A 26,647-nucleotide genomic window follows, 5' to 3' on the forward strand; every position below is an offset into this window, starting at 1 on the left:
TTAGGGCCCCCTCCCGCCGCTCATATTTTCAATGCTAAGTATAAAATCATTTTTTGATATTTTTCTAAAGTCAGCAGTGGGAGTTAAATCAATTAGAGATGATTATTATTTTATTATTTATATAGCGCCAGCCAATTTCATAGTGCTGTACAATGGGGATAAAAAACTTATTGGAAGCTGGCCTAAGTTCTAATTGGAGACAGAAAACAATAAATAAATATTGTACGTGATAATTATTTACGTTAATTGAATCTCCAATGTGAATTATGTCCAGGTTTCCATATAGGTTCTAGATTTGCTTTATGATAAGTCCCTTAAATTGAAAACAAGAAGAAAAAAAGAGAGAGAAGAGAAATCTGTTCTAACAAGGTCTTCAGGTCTTATTCTATATGAGAAGCCTGCAGATCTGACAGCATTGGGAATTAACAGGTGAAATATCCAGATCTGTTGAACGCTTCATATGTAATGAAGCCCTTAATGTCAAAACTAAGTCCAAAGAGCATTCCTCCCTTGATAAAATTCAACTTTTCCTGCAGTCTTAATTTAAAGGCTACAGCTAGTACAATAACTTCAATCACTTATTATTATATTTTTTTATAGGAACATATATACCAATAGGACATGTGCCTGTTAGATTAAATGCACCATATCACATATTTTTACAAAGGCGATAGCAGATGCACAGACCTATGACATGGTTATCTCCTCGTGATTATGGAGATGAGAGTATGAACACACATCAGTAAGATTCCCTACCGAGATAGCTTTTCACTCTTTTCAGCGAGGAAAAAAAGATCAAAGGAAAAATGACTAATTAACATACCAAAGGAGACAAAAACCCCCAGAGATTTACCATAGTTACAATCCAATAATAAACAACCAAGTACAAAAAAGATTATTTGATAATAGCACAGAGAAATGAAAGGCTTTGAAATAGCATCTCCTCTGAAAAAAAACTGTGGGAAAGAAATAATATCTGTGATTATGCAGAATGATGTTGGGAGCTTTGGGGAATAGTTCTTCATTTTTAGCAGAACTTACTTGCAAATTATTTGACTAGAAAAAAAAGAACAAAAAGGATGTTGCTGCCCTGTGCCTTTTATCTTTTTCCTGATACTCATAATTCAACATTTTCTTCAATATTGCTAATGGTAATGTTATTAGTATATCATATTATGAATATGTATATAATGTGCATATATATGTGCATGTCTATAGGTGTGTTTGTATATATATATATATATATATATATATATATCATGCTGTATATTTCTGTGTTTCTCTAGATGCCTCTGGATGCCTGTCTGTCTGCTGTGCTGACGGACAATACTCCAACTCCCTCAAAACACATCTGCTCAGAAATGCTTTTGGACTCCCAGAGTACCTTATCTATATTTACCCACGTCTGTCTCTTGCTCTCCTAAAGAGCCATACTCCACTCTCTCCTCCAGTTGTGCTACTTTTCCACCTTGTTTGGTGGTTGTCACCCTTGCTGCCCTGTTGTGTATTTGCACCCCACCTCATTTAAACTGTAAGCTCGTTTGAACAGGGTCCTCATCTACGTATTGTTCCTTTGTCACTGTGTAATTGTCTCTTGTATTGTAAATTTACCCCCCTTTTATAATATTGTAAAGTGCTGCGGAATTATTTGGCGCTATATGAATAACAATAATAATAATAACAAAAAATACACGTTTTTTGGGGTGGGGGGGTTTTCAAATCAAAGTTTATTTGATTTTACTTTTAATCAGACATAAAATATTGTAATGAGAAAAGCATTGATGATGCCAAGCGTGATATGACTTGGCATTATCAATGTAAGAAGACATTCATAAACCAATACAAGAGCAACGAGGAGAAGAAATAATATAAACAAAATTAAAATAAGATAAAGTTAAAATAAAATCAAAGTAAAAATAAAATACATTAAGGAAAAATCAACGTGGCAAACATATATGATCTGAAAAATCATGAAAAATGTACATTGGGTTCAACATTCTACTATGATACCTTGTAATACAAGCATGTTTTAACGTGTCCAGAAGCAGTAGATTGGTGTATCCTACAACAGTAGCATTGTGCAGTTGTGCACAGAAGGTTACATTGTCGTGTGCGATATATACAGTATAATAGAATGGATCTGTTACAAGGTAGATCAAATGCAATTGCCTAGGTACAAGCAACCAATCAGCCCATCAGGTCCTAGGAAACTATACAGGTAACAATTACTGTGACCAAAGGCATGTTAGACTACCTTGTACCCAGTGGTGTATCCTGGTTTTGTGCTGCCCTAGGCAGGACAAAACTCAGGCGCCCCCCCCTCCCCCCGCGCCACCCCCACCCAACCTTTCCCCCCGCCCCGCATTCTAAATACACACACACACACTCGCTAACAGAAACACACACACACTAACAGACACACATTCACTCACTAGCAGACACAAACTAGCAGACACACACTCACTGACATACACATACACTCACAGGCAAACACACACTAACAGACACACACAGTCACACACACACACTAACAGACACACACACACACACACACTAACAGACACAGACACACACACACACACTAACAGACACACACACTAACATACACAGACACACACTAACAGACACAGACACAAACACTAACAGACACAGACACAAACACTAACAGACACACACACTGACACACACTAACAGACACAGACACACACACTAACATACACAGACACAAACACTAACAGACACACACACTGACACACACTAACAGACACAGACACACACTAACAGACACAGACACACACTAACAGACACAGACACACACTCACCCACCCACATTAATACATTTTTTAAAAATTTATTTTTAACACATTTTTTAAAAAAAAAATTTAACACTTTTTGTTTATTTATTTTTAACACATTTTTTTTATTTATTTTTTTTAACACTTTTTTTTAAATTTATTTGTAACACATTTTTTTAAAATTTATTTTTAACACATTTTTTTTTTTTTAATTTAACCCCCCCCCCCCCCCGCCTCCTTACCTTTGGGAATGCTGGGGAGGGGGGTGTCTCTTCCTCCCTGGTGGTCCAGTGGCTGCTGGGCGATCGGGCGGTACTGCCTGGCGGGCGGCCGGCCTGCCGGCGAGGGAGCACTTCCCCTGAGCTGTCTGCTCAGCTCCCTCGCGCGCCTCAGAGTGAGGCTGGGAGCCGGAATATGACGTCATATTCCGGCTCCGCCTCCCAGCCTCATTCTGCGGCTGGCGAGGGAGCTGAGCAGACAGCTCAGGGGAAGTGCTCCCTCGCCGGCCGCCCGCCAGGCAGTGCAGCCCGATCGCCCAGCAGCCCGCCGGCATGTCTGTTAGCCACAAGGCTAACAAGACATTTGCCTTGGGCATTTGGGGGCGGCTTTTTTTGCCGCCCCCTGGAAAATGCCGCCCAAGGAAAATGCCTTGTTTGCCTCGCGGCTAATACACCCCTGCTTGTACCCACTATAGGAACCAAATCCCCTCTACTTTTTGCATTGAGGTTCGGTTAAGGTGATCATGAGTTCATATGAGCAATTAGCATGTAATTTATATATGAATTCTTGCACGGCTTTTCTGGCTTTTCCATTTGAGATCTAATATATTTTTAGCATCACATGGGATGCCAAAGTACGCTGATAGAAAGATATGGTGTTAGGAAAGGCCATGCACACATTACACTATAGCTGCCAAAGGGAAGGTCACTTTGCAGAGAGAGGTAATTAAGTCACGGAGCCTAGATCAAAATGTACGGATAAGGGGCAAGGCTGGGTGTGCCCATTGACTGAAGCCACCTCCAGCAATTTCAGATTGAAATCTTGGTTGAATTTGGGTATTAGATCTGATGTCCAGTGACATTTCTTGTGGTTATAGCAGCAAGTGATGCCTTTCAGGCCATTTAGACACCTGATCCACATCTCCACACCATTTTCTTCTCCCACTGCAACATGTAACCTTACTTTCCATTCCTTTTATTAAAATCAGCATTGAGAGTTAGGTTTGGTAGGAACGCGTTAGGTTAATTGATACCCCATTTTGACAATGAAACAGTTAAAATCAAATAAACACCCTTTTTCTGTGTCAGAGTCTCCTCACCGCAGCTTCAATCCATCCACTGTGAAGTTATCTTATTGATGATTTGTGTCCAACCAGATACTTCTCACTGGGACATAGCAATGATGTCTCTGCTAGAGAAGCATTAAAGCCCATGCTTTTATGGGAGAAGCATTAATTTCTGTTTTGAACTTCAGTTTAATGCAAGTGAGGCAGGAAGCCCTCTAGCAGACAGTCAGGACACGTTACTAAGGCGATTTATAAAACAGCAGATTTCTGCAGAGAAATGCAGTTGACCCCTAAAGTACTAAAGCATCTTTAAGTGCTTTAACCCCTTAAGGACCAAACTTCTGGAATAAAAGGGAATTATGACATGTCACACATTTAAAATATAGGCATTAATTTAATACTTTTGGGTAAGCTATTTTACAATGATTTTTTTAATCATAAAATATAAAAAAATTAAATATAAAAATATTTAAATATTAAACTATGAGAGCATTTTTCAAGATACTTAATAATTTTCAAAAGCTTATCTAAAAATATTAAATCACGGCCGTACTTAGAAATATTCTGCAGTGATGTGCTTATTTTGACATAGGTATTCTAAAATCTCTGATTGCATGTTGTGCAAGTATACAAATCCAATTTGCTCATCCCACCCATGATGATGATAATATTAACTAGGTTACAGGCAGATAATGTATACAATTATTAGTTACCTTAATTTAATATATAATGTGAATTAAAGAAAGGACTTTTATCAATAGGTTTAGGCAATAGCAGAACTGGAGAATTTTGAGAATTTTCCATTTTAGCTACTTTAGCAAACACACCTTACATCTCCTTGCCTCGAAGGTATTTTGGCAGCATGAGTGGGACCTACATGATATTAGGCAGGTGGTGTTAATGTTGTGGCTGATCAGTGTAGATGGTGCTCTCGATAGGCTTTAATTTTTGAGGTTGAAGACTGAAAGGGAAGTAAATTATGTATAAGGAATAATACTCAGTAATCAATAAATTGCCACTCTTGTTGAGATCCTAATAAATCAGCCTTTAGAGGCAAACTAATGTCAAAATACGCTGTTGATTTAATAAGCTTTCCAAATTATTAATTACTGTTAGAAAAATGTTCCAAATGATTTATTTGCAATAAACCCCGTAGACATTGATGGTGACCTCTGTAATTAAACAATTTGGAAAGTTTTTCTAATGATATCGAATAATTTTAGAAACTAATTAAATCAAGGCCTAAGCTTAAAAGATAACCAGGTAGTAACAAACAGATACAAACCATTCGGCCCATCTAGTCTGCATAATTTACAAAATACTTTCATTAGTCCCTGGCCTTATCTTATAGTTAGGATAGCCTTATGCCTATCCCACGCATGCTTAAACTCCTTTACTGTGTTTACCTCTACCACTTCAACTGGAAGGCTATTCCATGCATCCACTACCCTCTCAGTAAAGTAATACTTGCTGATATTATTTTTAAACCTTTGTCCCTCTAATTTAAGACTATGTCCTCTTGTTGTGGTAGTTTTTCTTCTTTTAAATATAGTCTCCTCCTTTACTGTGTTGATTTCCTTTATGTATTTAAATGTTTCTATCATATCCCCCCTGTCTCGTCTTTCCTCCAAGCTATACATGTTAAGATCCTTTAACCTTTCCTGGTACGTTTTATCCTGCAATCCATGAACCAGTTTAGTAGCCCTTCTCTGAACTCTCTCTAAGGTATCAATATCCTTCTGAAGATACGGTCTCCAGTACTGTGTACAGTACTCCAAGTGAGGTCTCACCAGTGTTCTGTACAATGGCGCTTTTCCTGGGGATCTTCCACCTCTCATTCTAGGACTCTGCCATGTTTACATCCTTGCTGCTGCCATTTTGGTCTGTGTTGCAATGGAGTTATGCGAATTAGAGCCAGTTTCCCAGTTAAGGGTTTTAATGAGGGAGTGATTTAGAGTTTGCAAGATTGGAGGAACATCTTATTGTGTTGATATTGTAGATGTAGAACAGTTTTAGGATACTGTGAGTCTCAATGGGTAATTCCATAAATAGTTAAGCCTTCTCTTGCAACATTGAGGAAGGTGGTTACGGAATTCTCCTTGCCTGCAGTGTATTCAAGGACAAATGAGGCCGTACAAGGACTCTACGGGCCTTGGATTTGAGATCTGGTGAATCCATGACATTTAGAATAAGTTATTCTTTTAGTATAAAATAATCCAGCTAGAAGATGTTGTCTCAAGGGTGACTAAGAATCTGACCCAGTGGCCTTTGGACATGATGTGATCTTTCAGTAAACACAGGCGAATCAACCAGTCTTTGCATAATTGTATTAACCAACCCAGTTGAGATGGAGGGCAGTTCGTCCTCGCCTACAGAAGGTTCAGGGAGCAACGTGGTGATAGAGGAGTACAATTTCTTAGGAAACCAAGTAAACATATGTCTCAGTTTGTGAGATTTGAGAGCACAATTGATCAATATCATATTCAGAGTCTTAGAGCTAGGTATCACTGTGTATTGTTTTAAAGGATGATTTGAGCTTCAAAATCATAATGGTCACTTTATCTTTCAGTACATGCTTTATTGGATCATGTAATTCCAGAGTAGAGGAATCAGACCAGCCAGTAATATAGAGCCAGAATAGGGTGTAGGGGCTATACAAAGTGTAGCGGTCTCTGTCATAAAATCTGTTTTAAAAAAATATATATTTATTAAGCAATAAAAAGCAGAAAGGAGAGTTAGAGGAGAGGAGATTGCAGCTGTTTGCTTATGATACTAGTAATTAAAATTAAGTATTAGTTTGTGTAAAAAATGGATGAAGTTGGCGGTTCTTAATAGAATCTTATAGGGTTATTCACTAGACACTGGATTTTGTCTGGATATACAAAATCTGGGTTAAAACCCCTTCAGCAGCCTACCTTAATCCAGCGCCAGGCTCCCTCGGCGCTGGTTACCTCTCCTCCCCCGCCGTCAGCTCCGAGTGGAGCGGAATGCACATGCGCGGCAAGAGCCACTATGTTTACATCTGAATGGTTAAAACCCGAGGGACCTGGCACCCAGACCACTTCATTGTGCTGAAGTGGTGACTAATGTGTCCCTTTAATTGTGTGGTGGCTTCCATCATGTGCGTCCGCAGAAATTTTTTTTGGGGGGGGGGAGTCATAATTGTAATCACATTCATGCTCTTTCCCTTTTTGACAGTGTCATGAAGGGGAGGGACATAGCCATTATCAAATAAAGAACAGACATACAAAAGATTTGAGAAACCTGATGCAAAAGATTAATAAAATAATCAAGTTGCCATTGTCTGATTTGAGTGTTGCAATTTCTAATCTGTTTTAATGTTTAACTATTCAATGCACCACATAAGTCATACACACATGATCAAGGCACTATAACTGAATTATAAAAATAACAATTACTGCACACAAAGCTACCGCCACAGCACTAGGTAGCAGGCACATCAGTTGCCACAGTACTAGGAGACACTCACAGCACTAGCTACAGCACCAGAATGTACTCACAGTACCATATTGCAACCACAACACTTCCCACACCTTATGAATCCCAGTAGTAATAATAATAATAATTATTATTATTATAATAAAGGACCCTGGAGGGGGACCCTCTAACAGAGACGGTCCATTAGAGAGTCCATTAGAGAGTCTGTTAGAAAAAATATATATTTTCACCTGTGTGTCTCTTAACCACATTTTGTGCTTCTTATCCCATCTTTTGAATGTATTACCCCTCTTAGTGTATCAACCCCTTATAGTTTCAGATTTGGCACAGGGTGGTAGAGAGGGGTGCTATGGTTTAGTAGGGGGAGGGAGGGGAGCTGGGATTTAGTAGAGGGGGGTGCTGTGGTTTAGTAGAGGGGGGTGCTCTTTTTTTTTATACTGTACTTTTTTAAATAAACCTTAACGTTTCTAGGAAAATTTACGTTTTTTGTTTTTTTTTGCGGCCCACCTAAACTTAAAACTTGTTTATGTGGCCCGATACAGACTTTGAGTTTGACATGGTACAAAATATTAAAAACTAGCGACTAGGCATTGAGATGGGTCCTTTGAAGTAATGTGGGGAGGACATAAGTCATGCCTTACCCATGGCCAGTGAGTCTTAGTTGTCAGAGTGCTCTTATGGGTTGGCTTGGTATGGGTACATTTGGATTCTAATAAATAACTCCATTAGTTTTCTTGGCAATAAATACAAACGTATCTACCAAGGAGTGGTATCCTTACATTTATCCTTTCTGTTTTCATATAACACAAGAAATACATACATGTACAAATTTAGAGTTCAAAGTAAACAGTGCCTACATGGTATCAACAAATATCCCAAAACACAAAAGTGACAGTAAAGCCTTGAGTCCCTAAAAGAGAAATCTTTGTTCCAAATAAGTGCATGATGGTGCTGAGTAAACAGTTTTGCTTCATAATGAGTAATTTCTTAGGAGATTCCAATAATCCTCACTTAAATCCATCCTGTGAAACATATTTATTTATATAATCAGAAATGACTGCAAGCATCCTAATACACTGTGTGCAGAATTATTAGGCAAATGAGTATTTTGACCACATCATCCTCTTTATGCATGTTGTCTTACTCCAAGCTGTATAGGCTCGAAAGCCTACTACCAATTAAGCATATTAGGTGATGTGCATCTATGTAATGAGAAGGGGTGTGGTCTAATGACATCAACACCCTATATCAGGTGTGCATAATTATTAGGCAACTTCCTTTCCTTTGGCAAAATGGGTCAAAAGAAGGACTTGACAGGCTCAGAAAAGTCAAAAATAGTGAGATATCTTGCAGAGGGATGCAGCACTCTTAAAATTGCAAAGCTTCTGAAGCGTGATCATCGAACAATCAAGCATTTCATTCAAAATAGTCAACAGGGTCGCAAGAAGCGTGTGGAGAAACCAAGGCGCAAAATAACTGCCCATGAACTGAGAAAAGTCAAGCGTGCAGCTGCCAAGATGCCACTTGCCACCAGTTTGGCCATATTTCAGAGCTGCAACATCACTGGAGTGCCCGAAAGCACAAGGTGTGCAATACTCAGAGACATGGCCAAGGTAAGAAAGGCTGAAAGACGACCACCACTGAACAAGACACACAAGCTGAAACGTCAAGACTGGGCCAAGAAATATCTCAAGACTGATTTTTCTAAGGTTTTATGGACTGATGAAATGAGAGTGAGTCTTGATGGGCCAGATGGATGGATTGGTAAAGGGCAGAGAGCTCCAGTCCGACTCAGACGCCAGCAAGGTGGAGGTGGAGTACTGGTTTGGGCTGGTATCATCAAAGATGAGCTTGTGGGGCCTTTTCGGGTTGAGGATGGAGTCAAGCTCAACTCCCAGTTTCTGGAAGACACCTTCTTCAAGCAGTGGTACAGGAAGAAGTCTGCATCCTTCAAGAAAAACATGATTTTCCTGCAGGACAATGCTCCATCACACGCGTCCAAGTACTCCACAGCGTGGCTGGCAAGAAAGGGTATAAAAGAAGAAAATCTAATGACATGGCCTCCTTGTTCACCTGATCTGAACCCCATTGAGAACCTGTGGTCCATCATCAAATGTGAGATTTACAAGGAGGGAAAACAGTACACCTCTCTGAACAGTGTCTGGGAGGCTGTGGTTGCTGCTGCACGCAATGTTGATGGTGAACAGATCAAAACACTGACAGAATCCATGGATGGTAGGCTTTTGAGTGTCCTTGCAAAGAAAGGTGGCTATATTGGTCACTGATTTGTTTTTGTTATGTTTTTGAATGTCAGAAATGTATATTTGTGAATGTTGAGATGTTATATTGGTTTCACTGGTAAAAATAAATAATTGAAATGGGTATATATTTGTTTTTTGTTAAGTTGCCTAATAATTATGCACAGTAATAGTCACCTGCACACACAGATATCCCCCTAAAATAGCTATAACTAAAAACAAACTAAAAACTACTTCCAAAAATATTCAGCTTTGATATTAATGAGTTTTTTGGGTTCATTGAGAACATGGTTGTTGTTCAATAATAAAATTAATCCTCAAAAATACAACTTGCCTAATAATTCTGCACTCCCTGTATGTTGTTTTTCTCTGGCCAATAGTATATATTTATTTTCAAACCTCATTAGGTGTATGTAGTGAACTAATCTGTATTAAGAGGATTAACATGAATTTTAATTCACTTTCAAAAGTGCATAGAAAAATAGCCAGTGGGATTTGTCATTCCAGGAAAATATGGCTGCTTGACACTTGTGTGCAGTTCACATGTCTTTAGTTGCCAAGAAATAAGCCAATGCAATTTTCTATTAGTGCTGAATATTGAAGCAGAACAGATATTTGATAAATTAAAAAAAATGATGTTATAATTATTATGGTCATAACAGTTTCATCCATCATGCATTTTGAAATTGTTATATTTCTAAATAATAAACAATAAACAATGGTTTCTTAACTAAAAAACAAAACATTGTTTCTTAACACCTATGTATTTACAAGGGTCTACTACAACCCTAACATACTATACTTGACTAGTCCTCTCAGCCTTGTTACATGCAATTCCTTCCTATATGACCATCTCTTTGCACTCCCGAGAACCTTGAACCCCTCATTACACATTTAACAATATTTAGGCCTCCTCGGTCTGTCATGGTTTTACCTAAGCCTTGTGTAATCCACAACTCCTGTCACATGCACTTGTTCCCATCCTTCTCATACATACTTCAGGTCCTTCTTCTGTAAGGACGCACAGTAGGAACTCCTAATTAGATGAAGCACTACTAGGTTTCTCTCTTTCATATTGATTGGCCTAGGTTTATGCTCATAATCATAAGTTTCCTTATTATCTAGGTCTCTACTATCTCTACTTATCATCCTGTTGTTTACATTTTAATCCTTAACCACAACACAGGTATATTATTGTCATGGGAGTTGTACCCCAACACACAGGAAAGAAGAAACCCACATAAGGTGGATCCAAAAGGCGTATTACCGAGCCTTAGAATGGCCGGACTTAATGTATTAATACAACAAGAGAAGGAGAGGAGCGGCGCAGGCGCCAGGGTAATGGTAAATTTGTGACAATTATACCCCTATCTCAATTAGCACTTATACTATCCTGGACACATTCTTATAGTGTTCCCACTGTGTCTTTGCATTCCTCTCTATTATATTCCTTTCTCAAGCTAAACCACACACTAGTTGGGCAAGATATGTACATTCCAACATACTTTCTACATATTCATTACTTTTCTATTCCCATACATTCATTATGGATAGTTTAACTGACTGTAAAGGGTATTGGTGAGTACCATATTCTAGTATAATTGTAATTCAGTCCCATCCTCATGCGGAGGTATTCGCTTATCGGGCCAACTCATAGGAGAGCATTGCTTAAACCTCTACAGGCTATTAGATAGGGCCTCACCTGTAACAGCCACTCATTTGAATTTCTTACTTGTAACCAAGAGGCTTCTGTCACTCAACCTAATAATAGCTAAATCCTCTCACAGCCACTTGGCATTTAGTAGGGCCTCACCTTCCCCTTGTTTAGCTAATTTGTTCGCCAAGTTGATGCTGGGTTACACTATCCTCTTAAAGTAATATTACCAGTTACAATCCAGCACAGAGTTCCCTCTTCTCATGTTATTACACCAGCACATTTAGTTCCACTGTAAATTAGGAAGGACATATTGGACGGCTAAGACGTCAATTTGGTCTCCTTGTTGTTTGCCTCCCCAGACCTCATAGAGAACTAGGCGTACTGCTATGGAGACTTGTCAGTAGTTTTGAAAGCTGGGGATGCCAGACTGAATGACTGACTACTATACCCATATTCATTCTGGCCCTTGGTCTATATAGAGATGTAATTTGTTACACATTACCACAATATAGGGAAGACCTAGATCTCTACTTTACATAAATGGTGGACCTGGAACACAAATATGGTGGTTATACATTCTATGACTATTGCTAATCCTTTATCCATAATCGGCCACAGGTTTGGCTTAATTCAGCACATGAATAGAGCCTATTAGACGGAACTATTCTTTGGTCATTTTGCAGGCATTAAACCACTCTCTTATGCTTCTGGTGCCTCCAACTCCTACTCCACCAATTTATCTTCTATCGAATCCAGTTCGCCCACTAAGAGTCTTGTTTCCTCTGGTTCCAACACAAGGGCTTAAAGACAAATTGGGAAAACCTATTGTGTTCTTAGGTAAGGTGCAATCTGCAACCTTTTTAATACTGGTAGCTGTCTTGTATGCAAGTAACTGGCCACAGTGATACATTATGTAGAGGATTTCTATCAGTTGAGAAACCAAATACTATATCCCAAAGTATGCACAAGACCTTGGATCTTTTTTCATTGCAGAGCGTTCAGCTGTTGTAAGATTAAACCTTAGGCTGCTCCTCCAGTTTCATTTTCTTGGATATACAACTGGACTTGATATTTCAGTAAATGCCCCACCCCCCATGGGCAAGGTCCATTGTATCAGGGAAACATGGAGTTCTTCCTGGGCAAAGATATTCCCGTTTGGATCTTCAGTATCTCCTTGGTTCTCTGAACTTACGTGTTTACCACAAGGTCACTTCTTTATCTCCCGACTTCTGAACCTGCTCCCTGGTTACCTACCGACAATTGCACAGAGACACTCAATGCTCAGGCTTGAACAGACCTGTTCGTGGTGCTAAACTTCCTAACCCACTGGAATGGGAAACCATGCTCATTCCACCACTGTCTGATAAATCCCCCATTATCAGTACTTAGGCTGATGCCTACACTGGCTTTGTAGCTATTTTCAAGAATAACTGGTTTTGTGACATATGGTCCACAGAGCCTACCCTCTTTTATTGAAACTTCAGCACTCTTTGAAGTATATCCCATTGTGGCCTCCGCACACACCTGTGGGTCTCTATGGAGTGGAATATCTGTCAAATGCTATTTAGAAAACACATAGCAGCATGTATAATTATCAATAAAGGTTAGTCCTCCTCACTAACAATTGTGAGGTTAATTAGGATGATGATTTGGTTGGCAGCAGCACAGCAATCTTACTTTTTCCATAAACAGGTTGTCACAACATAGCAGCCAAGACCTTCTCTCAATTACAATTTTGGGTACTATTCCAAGCACATCCCATGGCTGCCAAATGACCTACCCTCATACTGCACTAGCTCATCTCATGACCACGACAGATTGCTGGTGCAAGCATCACTCTCTGCCGATACCAACCATTCAAATACTACAGCACTGACAATTTTCAATAAATTCACTTCAGAATTTCGAATAGTTAATCCGTACTCAATCAATACCATGGTGGTGTTCACATCCTTTTGCCACCTAAAACTAAAATTGGCTCATAACACCATAAAACTACTTGGATACAACCTTCACCATTTTCAAATCATTCTTTTAGAATAGTTGTTGACTAGGACAGGGGAGATCATCTGCATACACCCCATGCATTCCTTAGCCAGAGAGTGAGTTAAAGGCAGGCATTTAAAGTATTGGTTATGTAATGTCAAAACGTATTAAACTGTTAAACTTTTTGCCCTCTTTTTACAGGCCTACCCGAACTTCAGTTTCGGCACAGCACAACTGACTTAAACCACCACTACTATAACTGGGCTTATTGTCCCCTGACTACAAATAGGAAGGCATATTTTGGCAAAAGAGTTCCCTTAGCACAAGGGTGCCCAGAAGATATATACCCAGATGTTGTAGAACTACACCTCCCATAATGCTGTGCATGCCTTCAGAATGCTTTAGAATGAAAAAGCATCATAGAAGCTGTAGTTTTAAAACACCTGGGGGTACTTTTTGGGCACCTGTGCCATAGCATTACTTACAGTGTTTGACATTCTTACATAAACCTAAAGGAAAGTTAAATTAAATAATTCAGGTCCATTATGTTTTGTTGAAACAAAACCCTACCTGACAGGACCTGTACATTCAGCTTGGATACCTTGCTTGATAGGTTCCAACCTTGATCAGCCTTTAGAAAGAATTTTGTTGGTATGGGTGTGCACAAAGTATGAACATGCCTGGGCCCAAAATGGGTTCTCCTGCGTGAGGTTTATTTACTGAGCCGGTGACATCAGTAAGTGATAAGAGATAGGTTCTACAACCATACCAATGAGAGAACTTGGTCACAGCTACATAGAAACATGATTAAGAATAGTAAAAATAAACTATGGAATTTTAAAATGTTTTGTCTTATAATGGCAAATGCAATCATATAAATGCCATATGAACTTAGAAACATAGAATGTGACGGCAGATAAGAATTATTCGACCCATCTAGTCTGCCCAAATTTCTAAATACTTCAATTAGTCCCTGGCCTTATCTTATAGCTAGGATAGCCTTATGCCTATCCCACGCATGCTTAAACTCCTTCACTGTGTTAACCTCTACCACTTTATCTGTAAGGCTATTCCATGCATCCACTATCCTCTCAGTAAAGTAATACTTCCTGATATTATTTTTAAACCTTTGCCCCTCTAATGTCCTCTTGTTGTGGTAGTTTTTCTTCTTTTAAATATAGTCTCCTCCTTTACTGTGTTGATTCCCTTTATGTATTTAAATGTTTCTATCATATCCCCCCTGTCTCGTCTTTCCTCCAAGCTATACATGTTAAGATCCTTTAACCTTTCCTGGTAAGTTTTATCCTGCAATCCATGAACCAGTTTAGTAGCCCTTCTCTGAACTCTCTCCAAAGTATCAATATCCTTCTGAAGATACGGTCTCCAGTACTGCGTATAATACTCCAAGTGAGGTCTCACCAGTGTTCTGTACAATGGCATGAGCACTTATATATGTATAAGTTATATATTTTACCACCAAAAACATTTTCATGTAGGAAAATACAATAGATTTACAAACTATCAAATTTTTTAGGTTTTCTGATGAATTATAAATAAATATATATATAATATGTCTTGAAACATCTTGCTACTTTTAATGAGTGTATCCAAGACAGGTGAATTTTGCTAATTTACATCAGAACCCCCACCTCCCCAACTGAATGCTTAATTTCTTAATCCCTTTCTTACATGTCTTTATTATGATATAATTGTTTCATAATTACACTTTTAAAAGACATGGTAGAGAACCAATAAATCCATATAAAGCTTTATCTTCTGATTCCAATTAAGAGTAAGTATATGATAAAAAATATTAAGTGGATGATAAACTAAAAGAAACAAAGTACCCAAGTGACCTTTCTTTTGTTAATTACAATGAATCAATCAGCCTAGATATAACCAACTTTACACAATTAAGTGGATTCTTCCTTGAAGTAAAATTTCATGGTTCGGAATTGCATTTCTTCTATTAGTATACATAAATAATATCTTATTTAAAAACATGGGCTAACATTTAGGTCTTTTAAAAGACTATCGATGGGCATAGTCTGCTAGTAGTTATCAGTGCTATATACATTTTAACTTGCCCCTTGCACTATTAATTCAAAACAATGAAAAATGTATCATCAGAGTGTCACATGTTAAATAATTCTTTCCTTTTTCCATTTAAGTTGGACTATGTACAGTAGTAGTATTTTGCCCATATCACAAGAAGGCCATCTTGGAAAAGGTCAAAATTATTAGCAGCATATGATCCTGAAGTTTGATGAAAAGGTCATTTTTTATGATTTTTACCTTCTTCCATTGTACTTCAACTGCGCATATTACACATTTTATGAACCTTTTTCTTTATTTATCGCATTCACCTTTTAACGTGTCACCAAATTTATTGTATTAAATGTAACTAATCAAATTATTATGATACAATAAACTTTTTCTTAGAAGGAAGGAGAAGAAAATTCATCATAAAGTTAAGGCATTTATTGACTTCGAGCATTTCTGAGCATCGGGATATTGCAATACTGCAGCCTGATGCTTGACGTAAATGGAGTGTTGGTTATATTTTGGATTTGTCAGAAATAGCAAAAATACAGTGAAAGAAAAGGGCAAACATTTACAAATATACTTTCATGCCATCTCATGTTCTGTTTTTAAATGACCTTAAGATCAGTAACACATTTATGGTCTGTTGCCCAGCTAGGTGTGCAGCCATACGGCTACTGCCTAATTGTCCTTAGTCTTAAAGGTTGCAAAGTTGTCACTCAACATCACAGTATTCCAAGAAGTCATTACTTTTGATGGCAGCAAAGGGGATTTAATGCACGTAATTCACAAAGTTATAGCCATCATGTTTCATGTCAACTAGATCACCAGAATTTGTAGCTTCTATTTTTGAATTAAATAAAAGACAATATGGGATCACTATCATAAAAGAAGAAAAAACACCACAACAAGAGGACATAATCTTAACTTAGAGGGGCAAAGGTTTAAAAATAATATCAGAAAGTATTATTTTACTGAGAGGACAGTGGATGCATGGAATAGCCTTCCAGCTGAAGTGGTAGATGTTAACACAGTGAGGGAGTTTAAGCATGTGTGGGATAGGCATAAGCCTATCCTAGATATAAGATAAGGCAAGGGACTAATGAAAGTATTTAGAAAATTGGGCAGACTAGATGGACCGAATGGTTCTTATCTGCCGTCACATTCTATGTTTCTATAAAACTTTATAATATTTGACTTCTCCAGTAAAGAAATGAACCCATATATTGTCACTTTAGCTGGAATTAAAAATATGCCATATGTAGGAATGTATACATATAGTGCTTTGAAAATACAGAATATAGAATAGTGCAATTACAATATTTACAATTATAGGAATATAGAATATTTGACAGCAAGTAATCGATATGCAAAAAGAAAAGAAAGGAAGCCCTGATCCAATGAGCTTACAATCTATAAAAGGCACACTACTTTCAGGAAGCAGAGGACATTTTGCTATACTGAGATTAGGGTCCTGACTGTCCCAATACCAGTGACACCAGATAACGGTCACCCATCATCATGCACACTCACATACAAATGTATTACTTTTGAAGGTATGTCTCAACTAACATAGTTTACATAATAAAATATTAAGAAGTGGAGCGGTATTGAGTGTGGATACACTCGGATTTGTATACATATGTATATATATTTTGACTGTTTAAATGTTTTAACTTTATAATTTTATTTTTAATTTTCAATATTTAAAATGTTGCCACCTATACTCGGTATATGTATATATATATTTGTGAATAACAATATGCAGATTGCTACTGCAAATGTGGACTGTCCATTTTAAAAGTAAAGCAAACACCTTTTGAGCTTGCCGGTCCGGAGGCTCTCTGAACGTCTCACATATGCAAATGAAGTAAGGTGGAACACACCAATGAGAGAAAAGACTTTTCGTATAAAAATCCTGAGAGTGAGGAGGGACTTAGCACATTACGTCCTGACGAAGCCGTCTGTGAACGGAGAAACGCGTAGACGAACACGGAAGTACTTTGAGAAGGGGCGGAGCTTATCAACCAGCCGGGATTTCCGAAAGCAGCAGCTTCTTTGATCGCTTGCACACGACCCGGACTAGAGTGAAAGAACCTCCATTGACCCCCTAACCCAGGAGACATCTCCCAGTGTGGGAAAGCCTGTTTGTGAGTAACGGGAACATACACCGTTTTACTCACCACACCATCTAGTAAGCAGCCAACCTGCCTTATGTCCTATCTGTTGAGCAGTAATCTGTTTTGTCTGTGTATTGGGCAATCGCTTGCTTTGGAGTTGCTAACTAAGCAGTGATACGCTGTACACTTTTGTTTTATATTAAATTTTTATGTTTACTTTTAATTTTTGCACAACTATAATTGTTATATTGGTAATAAATTGTTTTACATATAATTAAGCCACTACCTGTATTTTCAATATCTTTTAAGAAGCTTCAAGTAAGCCTCACAGATCTGTTCTATGATTCTTTTGTTTTGTATTTTTCTTACATGCCAAGTATGAATTGGAACATCATTCAGTGAAAAATATAAGTACCTTTCTTTTCCTCTTGTAAACTTTGGTGCATGTGGGAGAGGGACTTATTGCAATTTCAATACCGCTCCACTTCTTAATATTTTATTTAGAATACTTGACATGTGGTGAAGGGATCACTTTGAAGTGTTGTAGCGATCATACAGTAAATATCTAAATATTTGAATATCAATTAAATAGCTCTATATAGGTTCTTATAGAATGTTTATATTCTAAGCACTCCAGTATAGTGTATTTCATTCTGTAACATATTTTACATACCTAAGTAATTGGCTATTTTCTGTGCAATGGGTAAACTAAAAATTATACAAAATAATAGTGCCAGATTTAAGACACAGAAAATAAGAGTCATTGAGGTACTTGATGAAATGAGCTTACAAACTATAGGAAGTAAGAGAGATACTAGCTATATAATCATGTTATTCACTACATTGAGAAGTGTTGGATAAGTTGTTGGGAAATTGAACAGTGAATAGCATACTTTCAGCCTGAATAACTGAATAGGAAACATAGTTAATATGTAGAATTGTTAAAATTCAGCTGTTTTGACCTAACTGTACAATTCCCAGGTGACAATTCTCTGTTTAGTGAATAACATGAATATGTCAGACATTTAAAAACAAACAAACAAACAAAAAACAGCTAAAACAAATAAGTATAACCATATCTTACACCTGACATCTTCAAAAACAGTGGAAATTGTCAGCGTTAGTTCATATAAAGAAACGGAGTGAAAATGATACATTAGAAACAAACATCTAAACAGCGTTATTTTAAAGAAATTAACCTGTCTCAAATAGACAAACCTTGCCCAAATGCTTTATAATCTTCTTGTGACATTATGTGTCACTTTAAACAATTACAAGTTAAAACATAATTATGAACTCTACATAGAAAGTTATCTGTGTAAACTAATGGACATTTATTAAACATTACAAAATATTAGATGGCATTTGGCAAAGAGCAGCAGTCCATAATGCAAATAAAGAAGTAATGTTTGCTGATCACTGTGTTTGTTTTATTGATTATTAGTGTTATAATCACTGCAATGGAAACAGGATCACACAGAGTAAATTATGTAATCCCAGTGCAAACCAACAGCATCTGGTACTTAACGCTATGCATCTGGTTGAAAAACACTAGGGTGTCACTTTTTTAATTGTTGTATTCTCACCTTTCTTAGTTTTAATTATAGGAATAAAAACTTTCATGTGTACTTGTCACAGATTCAACGCATTAAAGAAACACTATAGGGTCAAGAACACAAACATGTATTCCTGTCTTATAGTGTTAAAACCATGATATAGCCCTCTTTACCCCTTTTTGCCTCCCTAAATATAGTAAAATCTTAGTTGTATTCAAGTCTGCAGCTGCTGACTCTGTCCCTGTCTGCCTCTGCTGTATGCTGACATCATCAGAAGTGGTGGTCTGACCCAATCACAATGCTTCCCCATAGGATTGGGTGAGACTGTCACAGAGGCAGATCAGGGGCAGAGCCAGCACAAGTTAAACACAGCCCTGGTCAATCAGCATCTCTTCATAGAAATGATTATACTCACCAGAACAAATGCAATAAGCTGTAATTATTCTGGTGACTATACTGTCCCTTTAATGAAAAACATAATGTGCTAGTTGTAGCTTGAGATTTTCAAGAAAAACTTTATAAAAAATATGGTCCCTTCCCCACCTATTAATACATTATTTTCATAGAGATTTGTGCCAGCTGCATAGCCATCCGTGTCCTCTGTAATGGAGAGGTCAACTTTCTATTGGTTGTTCTTCAGCTCTCTGTCACATACATGTTTTTTGCTGCAGTTATTTCTATAGGATGTGCACCACACATTTGCTAGGCGAGTAAAGAAATAGAGAGGCAGAAGTTTTCATTCCAGGTAAAGGGACATCCAGTGTCACCCAAAACTCCATAACGCTTTCCTGTGGGGGAAGTCCTAATGTGTAGACATTGGCGCTAAAATCAGGTATGTGACAGAAGAGGTTTTTCCTTTGTTTTCCTGGCACTATAGTTTCCCTTTCATGCCTCTGCAGCCCTTGAAGTCAACATGTCTGTGTCATGCAGGAGAATGTCCTAGTTTTGGAAGTGTTCCCAGACAGGACTACTTGAGGAGTGGTGGCAGTCAGCAAGAGGAAAAAAACGGTATTTAAATATACAATTAATTTTTATCATAAAATACGTATCCATTACTTACATGAACACTCTAAGTACCAAAAGATGTTAGCTTAATGTAGTAATGTTGTTGTATAGATCATGATCCGCAGTCTTACTGTGTCACTGACCTGATAGGCCGATTGGGTGCCTGCACACAACAGCAGTGAGACAAAATACCCTTAAAAGTACAACTTCTCTGGGGACACTTAGAGGTATTTAGGGTGTCTGTTAGCTTAATTAATTAAATAAAGAAAAATAAACAAAGTCCAATCAACCAAGTGCAAATGCTCAAGAGATCCAATGATGCAGGAAACAGGGAAGGACCAAGGAGCAGGTTTGCAGGACTGGAACAGGTGTAGAAGCGGCGTGCTTTTTTAATCTTGGCAAAAGCTTCATAATAAGTTGTTTTAGGGCTAGATTCTTTAAAATTTAGAAATTAAATTACTTTTATTTCTGTTTATGCAGCCCAAGTCCAATGGCTGTATCTCACGCAGACAACATTTTCAATAAGATCTTAAAACACAGTGTGCTTACATTAAAAGTCATCTTGCGGGGGCACGGCTAAGCAATCCACAAAGATGGCCGCGTAATATGCCAGCTCCGTGGACCATCGGCATTCTGAAGCGTGTAGACGAGCTTCCTTAACCCCAAACCACAGCCTGGGGAACCCCAAACCACAGCCTGGGGGAAGGCTCCAGAGAAGCATGGCTTCAAAATCAGCCAAAAAACCAAAGCTCCGGCAAACAGCGCTACAAGTTACGGCACTGACAACGCCTAAAGCACAGACTCAAGATGGTGCCTACAGACCACGTTCTGCTGCGTCCTACTTGGACAAAAGTGACTGCGCATCTGTCTCCTTACCTACCTCGGCTCCAGCAATGGATCTTTAGATCCACAGGATGCTGCAGGACCTTCAAGCCTCTCTGCAGTCAGACCTTGCTAAAATGGCTAGAGACATAAGGGCAGACATACAAGTCCTGGGAGATAGAATATCCCATTTAGAAGACAAGACAGAAGAATTAATCGTGGCCCACAACACGTTGGCGGATGCTTACACAGAGCTCTGCACAAAAGTTGATTGACTCACCGATAAAGTGGCTGATCATGAGGATAGAGATCGGCGCACAATGTCCGCATTAGGGGTATCCCGGAGGAGGTGCCGCTGATGGAATTAAGGGCCTATGCTGCTGACCTTTTTCTTGCATTGGTTCATGAGTTGACCACTCAAGATTTGCTGTTGTATAGAATCCATCACTTGCCGAAACCGAAGCACCTCGCAGCAACGATACCACGTGACGTGGTGCTGAGCTTTCTCAAAAGAGAAAGTAATGCAGGCGGCACAGCGAGCCCAGACCATTCCTGATCATTTTGCCGGAGTTCAACTGTATGCAGATCTGTCAGCAGCCACCCTACTCAAGAGGAAAATGTTGGCACCAGTGACTAGAGCCCTGCAAGACGCCAACATCATATACCGCTGGTACTACCTGACCAAGCTACAGCTCAGAAGGAATGGTGCAGAAAAATCCATCCCCACACTGGAGAAAAGCGGCAGGCTTCTGAAAGACTGGGGCATACCGCTCTCACTACCACCCACTGACACAAACCGAGAGAAGGCACAGCAGTCTCCCACCAAAGTATCCAGGGACTGGAACATGGTCTGCACAGCTTACTGACCCATCTGTAATTTACTTGGTACCTTTATGGTCACTTGTGCCCTCAGGATTTGGGACTTTGCTAATGCCACACCCCCCACCACTATCTATCAGAAGGGTACCGACATTTGGTACACCTGTCACGAGGTAAAGGGTTCACGGCCCTCTAGGTTACCAAGATGATTTGAGGCAATGTCCTGGTTCCCCCCATAGACTCATGGGAGTCATGTTCTTTCTGTCCGTACTATATAGTACTCCCCTAGATGGATACTTGTATATAGTCTTTTATATAGTTCTGTGTATACCCTGTTTGAATATCTCCTTCTCCCCCACCCCCCTTACATCCCAGGCACAAAACTGATAGCTCACCTGCCCACTCGAGATGGCGTTGGCCCATCAATCAGTGCCAGTGTTCACCTTCTGGCAGACACAGCGGCTGCCTTTGCTGTCAGCCTTAGTACTGGTGTTCGGGCCTCCTTGCTCTCTGGGTTGCAGGAGGCTACATGTACTGCAATCCCACATTGGGCGCACAAGTGACCGCAACATACTGCTTTGTGACATAATACCCCCATACTAAGGCAACTACCTGCAAACACAGGTACTCATATACCAGTAACAATCGCACTGTGTGGAAAATTTATGAATGTAGACAAAAAAATAAACAAATAAAATGAAAAAATACCTAAATTTATTTTACAAAAAACCATAGAAAAACTATGGGCCCCAGTTGGTCCCACAGTTTCTGCCCTCACGCACAGGCGACCAGGAGGCCAAGTTGCTGATCTCATACCATTTCCCGTCACGTAAGAGAGCTCTTTGTTAGCTCCAGAGTACCCCATACATGATATCCAGATGACACTCATTATACTATCTCTGAATGCCAAGGGCCTTAACTCCCCCACCAAGCAGAGGGTCGGCCTAACTAAAGCCAAAAAATGAAAAGCTCAGGTGGCCTTTTACCAGGAAATGCATTTCAAATGGGGCCATAGACCAAGTTTCTGCTCCAAAGCCTTCCCACATGATTATTACTGTTGTTTTAAAAAGAAAAAGAGGGGTGTGTCAATCCTGATTCAATCCTGATAGGTAGTGACGTTACACTGTTATATTAATAACGAACCATATACCCTGGTAAATGTATATAGACCATACACAAATCAAGGTGAATTTCTAACCAAAATTCTTGCCATGGTGACACTACACAAATTTGGGGACATCATCATAGGGGCGACACCAATTTCATTGGACTGTCAGCTGGACACCTCCTCAGCGGGGAGGGTATCCCACACCACTGCACAAAAAATGCGCAATGCTAACGAGCACAAATGTACCACAATACTTCAACATGACTACATAGACCCTTGGAGAAAATTACACCCTGAAGAACAAGATTATACATATCACTTAATTGTACCCAACACATACACTAGAATTGACAGATTTCTCACTCCAGCCGCCATCATGCACAAAATCCAGGAGGTCAGCATAGGACTGATAACATGGTCAGACCACGCACCCATACTCATGTCACTCCATGAACAGTCCCCAAACACTGGCAGAGGCTCTTGGAGGCTTAATGAGGCTCTCCTGCTTGACCCCAAGATATTCTCTGTTATCAGAGATGAACTACAGCTGTAGTTCTCCAACAGCACGACTCCTGACGTAAGCATCGAACATATTTGGCAAGCCCAGAAAGTCATAATCGGGGGGTACTTATTAAGACGGCAAGCTATGTTAAAAAAACAGAAAATTCAAGCGTACACCTCCTTGATAAAATAACTGACAGATCTTACGCACAAAAATAAGACAACCCTGTCCCCCACATTGAAGGACAACCATGTGAAATTACAAACCAAATTGCATGAGATGGAACTGGAAAAACGACATCCGTACTTTAACGATATTAACACAAATTTTACACAATGGGAAATAACTGGCATTACTGGTTTCCCAATTTAAGGCACGCTCCAAAAATGCAAAAATTGTATATGTGTACTCACAGGCCAAAGAGAAAATCATTAACCCACAAGCCATAGTAGACACATTTGCCTCCTATTATGGCAAATTATATAACCTCAAAGATGACCCATCAACGAATGTTCCCTCACAGAGCAGCATTACCAGATTTTTAGAAACACTACACCTTCCAAACGGCTCCCTTTGACAGTTTGAAAAAAATTGGAGTCCATCAAACACCCCCCCAAACATAAAGCACCTGGGACTGATGTCTACACAAATCTTTACTATCAAACTTATGCTTACATTTTATCCCCGCATATGACAGAGTTTTTTAACTCCTGCTTCTCTAAGGGTGCCCATATAACTTTAATTACATACAAGAAGCTCCAGAAGGCTCTAGCCAGCTATTGACAGAGCAGGAAGTAAATAATTCTAAATTAAACAGTCTCTGTTAATAAGGGAGGCTAAAATCTTTAGACTCTCTTTAACCCCTTAAGGACACATGACATGTGTGACATGTCATGATTCCCTTATATTCCAGAAGTTTGGTCCTTAAGGGGTTAAGGAAGTGTGTAAGGATGTTGTGTGAGTCACAGCCAGGGCAGGTGCAGTAAGGGCTAAACAGAGTGATTTAACATTGTTGCATAGTTTGTCATAGACAACAAACTATGCAACAATGTGCAATGTCAATCAGCAGTGGCCAAGGCCAGTAAGTATTGTCATGCATGAAAAAGGGCATTTATTCTCGAGATGAGAATATAATTGTGCCTCTTTATAAATCACTGGTAAGACCACATATTGAATATGCTGTGGAATTTTGGGCACCTGTTCTAAAGAAGAATATTATGGCACTAGAAAAAGTGCAGAGGCGGGCTACAAAATTAATAAAAAGGAATGGAACATATCAGCTATGAAGACAGGTTAACAAATTTAAACCTATTTAGTTTAGAAAAACGTCGCCTGAGAGGAGATATGATAACATTATACAAATATATCCGGGGCCAATACAAACCATTGTGTGAAAATCTTTTCACAAACCGGACTTTACATAGGACACAAGGCCATGCGTTTAGACAAGAAGAAAGAAGATTTCGTCTAAGGCAAAGGAAAAGTTTTTTTACTGTAAGAACAATAAGGACGTGGAATTCTCTGTCTGAAGAAGTGGTTTTATCAGAGTCCATATAGATGTTCAAACAGCTACTAGATGCATACTTGCAAAAACAGAATATTCAAGGATATAATCTTTCAATGTAGGGTAATAACTGCTTGATCCAAGGATAAGTCTGACTGCCATTCTGCGGTCAAGAAGGAATTTTTTTTCCTAGCTTGTTGCAAAATTGTAAGTGCTTCAAACTGTGTTTTTTTGCCTTCTTTTGGATCAACAGCAAAAAACAAATGTGAAGAAGGCTGAACTTGATGGACGCAAGCCTCTTTTCAGCTATGTAACTATGTAACTATGTAATTTCTAAATGGCAGGGAACTGAGTAGTAAGACTGCAGGGGCATAATCTACACACCAAAACTGCTTCATTAAGCTAAAATAGTTTAACAGTGTTATCTGTTAATTCAAGCATACCACAACATGTTCACTATAGGTGTGCAACTGCTGTGTAGTCCAGGACCCTTGTAGCAATTTTCCTCCTGGATATCATTGAACAGAGCAATGTCATCCAGGTATGCCAAGTCTTTCCTGCCTCACAGAACTTGTTATCTCGCAGGTAGGGTGCTACCATAAGGAGGCCAGGCGACAAAAGATGCCGGGGTGACTGTCAGGAAGTTGGTGCACTGAGAACCCCTATCCCGCCAGTCACTCTCTGTATCAATTGTCAATATCCATGTAAATAATTTACCCAGTCGTTATACTATGTTGCTGAGTGGGGGGGAATCACGCAATGAGCTAAGGGCTGCTGGGATACATGAAATCATATCCCTGTGGCAAGTTTAACTGGGCAGCAACACCTGGTGGGATCCCTGATAGGAAACTGTAAGTGTGTATATATATGAGCTAGTGTTTGTGTATATGTGTAAGAGCTAGTGTAAGTGTGTAATGTAAAAGTCAGTGTGTGTGTTTGTGTGTAAGAGCTAGTGTGCATGTGTGTATGTAAGAGCCAGTTTGTGTGTATGTGTGTGTGTGTAAGAGCCAGTGTGTGTGTGTGTGTAAGAGCTAGTGTGTGCAAGAGCCAGTAAGTGAGTGTGTGTAAGAGCCAGTGTGTGTGTGTAAGAGCCAATGAGTGAGTGTTTGTCAGCAAGTATATGTGAGCAAGTTTGTGTTAGCAAGTGTGTGTGTCTATAGGCCACTGAGTTTGTATATGTCTACGTATGAGCCAGTGAGTGCATGTGTGTATAGATTAGTAAAACTTTGTCATTGAGAGCGACTATGGGTCTGTGAGCAATAGTGTGTGCCAGAAAGTGTTTCCATTCTTATAAACTGATTTTTTTTTTCCATTTAAAAAATGTCACATGCAGTGGCGGCTCTAGACTTTGTGAGGCCTTAGGCGAAACTCAAACATGAGGCCCCCACTAACACCTCAAGTTAAAAATAGGGGTTGCATTGTGTGTATACGGTGCTGTTGTTTTATTTAAGGACAAGCTTGCAGCGCTGGATACAGAGAGCTAGTCTCTGTATTCATTGTTCAGAGGCTTGCTGTGTTGCGGCTCCCTGTGCCGCTGCATTATGATCTCTCTTTGTGACTGTAGTTATGGCATAATATGCAAACTAACTTAATTTGCAATAAACTAATTTAATTAGCAATTATGCCAATCGTTTATACATGACTGAAGGGTATGGTTACATAGCCTTGCAGTCGTGTATACATAAGTGCCGGTGTATGTATATATGAGTGTATCTGGCATTGTCTACC

This window comes from Pelobates fuscus, chromosome 1, assembly GCF_036172605.1.
Source record: "Pelobates fuscus isolate aPelFus1 chromosome 1, aPelFus1.pri, whole genome shotgun sequence".
Classification (NCBI taxonomy): domain Eukaryota; kingdom Metazoa; phylum Chordata; class Amphibia; order Anura; family Pelobatidae; genus Pelobates; species Pelobates fuscus.